We start from the raw sequence: 7,906 nt of genomic DNA on the forward strand, positions 1-7,906 counted from the left end.
GGATGGATGGATGGATGGATGGATGGATGGATGGATGGATGGATGGAAAAAAGCATTAAATGCTTACAATATGCTAAACACTAGTAGGAGCATAATTTTAGAGCTGGAAAGGACCTCAGCATTTACTCTAAACCTTTGATTTTATAGATAAACTGACACCTACACCATACTTGTCTAAGATCATTTCTAATGGGTCATAGGCATCAAAGGCAGGATTTGACCGAGGTCTTCCAGGGATTGCTTTTTCCCCTGCACCATGCTATTTCCCTATGTTTGATTTTTTTTTTATCATAGCAGTAACTAGCTCTCATGAAGTACCTCTAGCAATTACTAGCTCCTATATTTCACTTTGAGTTGGTGTTTCTATTATTAGACACAACTACAGAAGGCTGTGTTGAACTCCCTCTTTGCCTCTCAAAAGACATTTGACTGAAAACAGTTGCTTTTTAACTCAGCTCAAACTTTTGAATGACCTTTGTGTTCCTGCCCTTTAGGGTATTATGTAATGTAAACTAGTCTAGTTTGCAACTTCCTGGGCCTTTCCAATGTTGTACTGTAAAGGAAGTGGAGCCATACAGTGCTAAGCTTGGCCTTTGAGAAGAAATGAGAAAGCTCCCCTACCTCCTTTCTTTGCAGTAGTTGAGGGACTGTGGGTATGAAATATTGTTTTTGCTATCAGACTCAGTTGATATGTTGGTTATGCTGCTTTTTCTCTGTGCTGTTTTTTCTCATGCATGGCTTAATGGTCAAAGGAGGGGAGAGAAATATATTTATTTGGGAATAAAGGTGATGTAAAAACAAAAGGTCTTAATAAAATGTTTAATTTCATTTTTTTATTCTGTACTTAACAAACAAACCAAAAAATGAATATTTCCATATACAAAGATTTTTTAAATATATGTAAAATTGCAAATTTCTATTAATTTTATTTTTAAGTATTTAATAAATTCAATGCTATCAAAATTTGTGTTTCCTGAACTTTTCTGTGCATTTTTTAAAGTTTCAATAACCTTTTTTTCTTCTTCTGATACAATTAAAGTCAAACAAATTAACAATTTGTAACAATTTAAGTCAAACAAAAATCCCTGTTTGCCATATCCAAAAATGCATGTCTCATTCTGCACCTTGATTCTACTATCCCTCAAGGAAGATGTTGGCAATAGATGTCTTCATTTCTCTGGAGTTCTGATTGATCAGAATTCTTAAGTTTTTTAAAGATGTTTTTCTTTGCAATATTGTTATAATTTTTGGTATTCTTACTAATTGTTTTCCTGGTTTCACTCACTTCACTCTGCATCAGTTTATATAAGTCTTCCCAGAATTCTCTGAAACAGTACCCTTCCTCAATTCTTACAGCCCAATAATATGCCATTGCATTTATATACCATAATTTGTACAACCCTTCCCCCCAGTTGGTGGGTATCTCCTTTGTTTCTGGTTCTTTGCCATAACAAAAAGATCTGCTATAAGTATTTTTGTATATATGGGTTCTTTTCCTCTTTCTTTGATATCTTTGGAGTATGGGACAAGTGGTCCCCAGCAAAGGGTATGCACATTTTAGTGATTTTGTGGGGTGTATTTCCAAATTGTTTTCTAGATGGCTAGACCAACCTATAGCACCAACAATAGTACACATCAGTGTGCTTGCCTTCCCGAAGTCCCTCCAACAGTTATCACTTTCCTTTTTTTGTTATTTTTGCTAATCTGATAGATCTGAGTTGTTTTAATTTGCATTTCTCTGTTTTATTACAGATTTAGAGCATTTTTTTTTCATAAAGCAAAAATGGATTTCTTTTGAGAATCTTTTGACTATTGAGGAGTGGCCGTAATTCTTATGTATTTGAATCAGGTACTTATCTATCTTGGACATCAGAACTTTATCAAAGTTGTCCATCTCCCCCTTCCCTGTCCCCCCCACCCCGGGTTAACTCTTTATTCTAATTTTAACTGAGTTGATTTTGTTTGTACAAAAAACTTTCCAACTCTATGTATACAAAATGTCCATTTATTTTTCCCCAGCCATAGTACAGAAAATTGTTTTATTCCTCAGTCCTTGAACTTGTCTGACATGACCTTTTGTGTCTCTCATATCTTTTTGGAGCTTCTCTTGGTATATGGCGTAACATGTTGATCTAAACATAATTTCCAACAAATTGTTTTCTAGTTTTCCTAGAAGTTTTATAGAATAGAGAATTCTTACCCTCAGTAGTTAGGGTCTTTGGGTTTATTGAACACTGTGCTACAATGTTGGACTGGTTCTAAATGGCATGTACCTAATCTGTTCCACTAATCAACCTGTTTTTTAAATTTAATTCTATTCATTTTTTTTGGTTATATTTTTAAGTTTGAAACTGTCTCCTTCCCTCCCTCCCAACTCCACACTAGCGAAGGCCATCATGTGATACTGAAATAAAGATATAGATAATGTAAACCATATTATGCATACTTGTATTTTTTTATTTTTTCTCTGGAGGAGAATAACATCTTTCATAGGTCCTTTAGCTGATTTGAATATAATACTTAGAATAGCTTTAGTCATTCAGAGTTATTCTTCAAGTAATATCACTTACTGTATACAACGTTCTCTTGGTTCTGCTCACTTCACTCTTCATTATTTCATGCAAGCAAGTCTTTTTTCTGTGTTTTTCCAAAATCAACGTGCTCATCATTTCTTAGAACATAGTAGTATTCCATCACAATCATATCCCCCAACTTTTTTAGCCGTTCCCCAATTTATGGGCATCCCCTCAATTTCCAGTCCTTTGCCACCACAAAGAGTTGCTATAAATATTTTAGAACATATAGGTTCTTTTCCTTTTTCCCTGATCACCCTGAGAAATTGCTGGATAAAAAAACATACAACAGTTTTTTAATTCTTTGGGCATAATTCCAGTATGCTCCCCAAAACGATGAGATCAATTTACACTTCCACCAATAGTGTAACCAATGTTTCCACATCCCCTCCAATATTTCTCATTTTCCCCTTCTATCATTTTAGCCAACCTGATAGGTGTGAGATCATATTTCAAAACTTTTAATTTGCATTTCTCATCAATAATGATTTAGAGCATTTTTTCATATGACTATAAATAGCTTTGGTTTCGTCATCCAAAATTCCTCTTTATTTCCTTTCACCATTTGTCAATTGGGGAATGACTCATATTCGTATAAATTTGGCAAAGTTCTCTATATATTGGAGATATGAAACCTTTGTCCAAGAAACTGTCTACAAAATTTTTTTTCCCAATTTTCTGCTTTCCTTCTCATCTTGGCAACATTGGTTTTATTTGTACAAAAACTTTAAATTTAATGTAATTAAATCTCCAGATAAATATTATTTTTTCTAACTCTAAAAGTCATCTTTTGGAAGTTTGATTGGTATGACAATGAATAAGTAAATTAATTTAAGAAATACTATCATTTTTATTACTATATTGGCTTTGCCTACTCATGTGCAATTAGCATTTCTCCATTTATTTATTCTTTTTTATTCTGTAGGGAACATTTTGCCTTTGTATTCATAAACCCCTAATCATAAGGGCTTTTTTTTAAGATACATAGAAACTGCCTTAATTCCAGTGTCTCATGTGTTAGCATGAAAGGTCAGTTTAATAAATAACACTCTACGCTTACATAGTGATTTATAATTCACAAGGAATTTTCCTTACCTCCTTTTGAGTTAGATAGTGTTTGTGTTCTTAGGTTGACTTCCAAATATTTTATAGTCTTGGTAACAAATAAAATATCAAAGAATGAAGAAAAAAACTTTTTAAAGCATGTTAAAAACTGGAAGGACTCTTACAAGTCCTGAAAGGTTCTCCCTTCTCCTTTCTGCCTACTGACTTCCCTGGCTTCCTCTAAATTTAACAAAAGTCCCACCTTTTAGTGGAAACCTTTCCCCACCCCTTTTAATTTAATTCCAATGCCTTCCCTCCACTAATTATTTCATATGTATCATGTATATAGCTTGCTTTGTATATACTTGTTTTCATGTTGTCTCCCTCCCCCCCATTTGATTGTAAGCTCCTTGAGGGCAGGGACTGTCCTTTGCCTGTTTGTGTATCCCCAGGACTTAGCACAGTGCCTGGCATATGGGAAGTACTTGATAAATGTTTGTCAATTGTTTGATTGGTTTGATTGATTGATCTAGTCTATCCCTCTCATTTTATGGAGGAGACAAGTGAGTCCCATAAAGGAGCAGTCAGTGACTGATATGCCTCTAGTCAGTAGCAGAGCCAGGCTTCACACTCAAGTCTTCAGAGACACCTGGGATGACCTATATGGACAGATGTGACCTGAAGCAGAACCAGGAGACGGCAAGTAGGGAATCAAAAAACACTTGAAGAGGTAACTGAGCTCAGATCCAATTCCTCAACTAACCCTGGTTCCGGAGGACAGATGAGGCCACAAAGCAATCCTTGTCTCTGCCACTTGTTACCTTACACAAGTCACTCGTCCTTGGAAGGGCTTCTATCTGCTTCCTGTTTTCACCCCAACAACAACTCCTGCTTTTGCTTGGCTCTCTGCTAGAGATCAGCCTTAAAGCTGAACTCCTATGAGGCATCCTCATTCAGTAAATATCGACGATGACCTTGACTCCCCTTGCCTCCTAATTGAATTGTGGCTTTAGGAAACACCTGCCATCCGCAGATACTTTTCATTCCTCCCATCCGCTTCATTCACAGATGTGGTCCCCATGGCAGCCTCAGCTGTGCCGGGCTCAGGCACAGAAAGCTTGGAGGGGCAGGGGCAGGTGCTGCAGATGGCAGTGGACATTTACCAAGCTTGGCCCTCTTGTCTCCTGCCCTTCTGCCCTCAGGGCTTTGTTTGTATTTGAAGATGCAGCCAGAGGCTCTCTGCGATCTATGCAGTCAGCTGAGTGCAAGTCCAACGCTTGACCCTGAGGTGGAAATGGCCCTCGGGTAAGCACCTCCAACCTGCTCAGTCTCCATCCCTTCCTTTAGTCAAGGGTCAGATGGCATCGGCCTCAGCTGCTTCAGTCTGGGCTGCTGAGTCTATGAGATGCTCTGTCCCTTTCATGTGAAATGGTCATGCCTGCTTTCAATGCCTTCTGTATCTCCATAAGCCCAGACCTTTCCTAGGGAAGAGCAGTCATTGTTTGAAGAGCCCTGAACTCGGCACTCCAAAGCCAACCAATCAACCAATGAGCATTTTATTAGGTGCTGTACTTGCTATGTTCCAGGCACTGATCTAGTCACTGGGGGAAAGACAAAAGCTAAGCAGTCCCCATATTCTAATGAAACAATCCCTACCCTCAAAAAGTTTCCATTCTATCGAGAGTAACGACATGTACACATAGGCAGCAATGAGGGGATCGACTTAGGCAAGTTTGTAAACAAAGCAGCTTTGCCCAGTCCAAGGCAACACAGAGATCTGGACTTGGAGTCTGAAAGTCCTAATTTCAAATTCTGCCTCAGAGACCGACTAGCTGTGTGTCCTTGGGCAAGTCACAACCACTCAGTGCCTCAGTTTCTCCATCTGTAAAATAAGATGATCCTCAACAACCTTTAAGGTATTTCCTATCTCTGAATCTCTCTTTTGTAGCCTCTGAAGTTTTTGACATTTTTAATCAGGCAGCGCGTCAATAAGCATTTATTAAATGCCTGTTATGTGCCAGGCACTGTGCTAAGCAATGAGGATGCAAAAAGACAAAAGGATCTCATAGTCTAATAGGGGAGATAATGAGCAAACAAATATGTACCCCCCCAAAAAAAAGCTATATACAAGATAAATAGGAAATAACAGAGGCACTGATTAGATGATTAACAGAAGGCTCTAGAATCAAGAGGGCTGGGAAAGGCTCCCTGCAGAAGGGGCGATGTCAGCTGGGACTTGAAGGAATCCAGCAAAGCCAGAAGGCCGAGGTGAGGAGGGAGAGCATTCCGCACCTGGAGGACTGCCAGAGGAAATGCCTGAACCAAGAGGGGCAGGGTCTGGTTTGTGTAATAGCAAAGAGGCCAATGTCACTGGTTAGAAGAACTTGTGTTGGGGAGTAAGCTATAAGAAGACTAGAGGGGAGTGGGGTGAGGGAGAAGGAATAGTCTATAAAGAGCTTTGAGCCAGAGGGTTTTTATTTGATTCTGGAAAGAATAGGGAGCCCCTGGGGTTTGTTAAGCAGGGGAGTGACGTGGTCAGACCTATGCTCCTCCCACCTTCTCATCCTGCTAACTCTCTGTTTTCCAGGCTTTCAAATTAATAATCTTTCCTGCTTCTTCTCCCTTTCTTACCACTCCTTCCAAGACTCTTGCTGGATCTTTATCCATATCACACCCACTAGCCATGAGTAATCCCTAAAGCTCAGTACACTCTATGCTAATTCACTTGGTTGATCTCATCAGCTCCCTTGGGTACAATTATTAACTATCAGATGATGACCAGATCCGAGTGTATCCAGCCCTAGGGTCTCTCCTGAAGTCCGGACCTTCATCACCAAAATATCTTTTGAATATCTTCAACTGGATATCCCTCAGGCATCTCAAAGGCAGGAGGAATGAGATATCCTCAAGAATGAAATTCTGAAGACATAAAGGGAAAAAATTATAGTGAATGGGCAGAAATGAGAATTGTCTAAAGAGAATTAATTGTCTAGGGGTGGGGGGTGGAGTCAAGATGGCAGAGTAGAAACAGGGGCTCCAGCTCCCACCTCCTCCAATTCATGTAAAAGGTGACTGAACAAACTTTGGAGGCACAGAACCCACAAAATGACACAGAGAAGTTAACCTCCAGCTGAGGACAGCCCAGCAGGCTGGCAGGAAGCAGCCAGTGCAGCGCTCTGGGAGCCAACCCCAGCCACATAAGCCAGAGGTCTTAGCCGCAGGGCAGGCCTGACTAGCCGCTAGCTGGAGGGACTTCAGATCACCAGCAGCTGAGGCGGTTTCCAGAATTATCAACCCGTACACGCTAAGGACAAAGTAAGAGGTCACTGCAGTGTGGACTCTGGGACCTGGAAATTTGGGAGTGCAATCCGTCCTTTGCCCCTGGGGCAAGAAGCAGCTAAGTCACAATGGCAGTGCAGCCGCTGCCACATGGCTGCTTCAGAGCTCCTGGCCTACAGATTGTAGGGGGACCAAGTGACCAGTCTGAGGGGTAATTGCTCTTGCTTAAACCTTCTTGGATCTGGATTGCTACCTACTGAGCAAAACTGAGTATCATGTTTCAGGGGAAAATTTGGTCATTCAGTGGAATAGAGGACTTTCAAGCATTCTTGAAGAAAAAATCAGAGTTGAATAGAAAATTTGACATTCAGGTACAGGAAGCAAGAGAAGGTAAACAGGGAAAAGAAATCATAAGGATGTTACCAAAGTTGAACTATTTACATCCCTATATGGAAAAACAATAATTATAACTTATGAAACTTTTATCAGTATGAGAATAATTGAAGGGAATGGAAATGTGTGTGTGTATACATACATACATATATACGTCTATATAGGAGGGTATATGGGTATATGAATACATATGTAAATGTGTGTATATATGTGTACAGGTATACAAAGATAGAGGGCACAGGACTAATTTAAAAGGAAGGGATGATACTTAAAAGGTGAAATTAAGAGGTGAGAAAGGAATATAATGAGAGGAAATGGGGAGAGACAGAATGGGATAAACTATCTCATATAAAAGAGGCAAGGGAAAATGGTTACAGTGGAGGGGAAGAATAGGCTTAGGGAGGGAATGAAATACACACTAAATAGGGTATCTCACCCTACAGGAGAGTAGGGGGGAAGGGGATCAGAGGGGGGATGATGGAAGGGAGGGCAGGCTGTGGGGGAGGGAAGTTGGAAGCACCCACTTTTGAAAAGAGATGGGATCAAAGCAGAGAACAGAACAAGTGGGATGTGGGATAGGAGGGAGGGAAATATAGTCAGTCTTTTACAATATATCT

This window comes from Petaurus breviceps, unplaced genomic scaffold, assembly GCF_028583685.1.
Source record: "Petaurus breviceps papuanus isolate PSGF00001 unplaced genomic scaffold, PetGlider_PUasm1.0 100, whole genome shotgun sequence".
In the NCBI taxonomy this organism is placed as follows: Eukaryota; Metazoa; Chordata; class Mammalia; order Diprotodontia; family Petauridae; genus Petaurus; species Petaurus breviceps.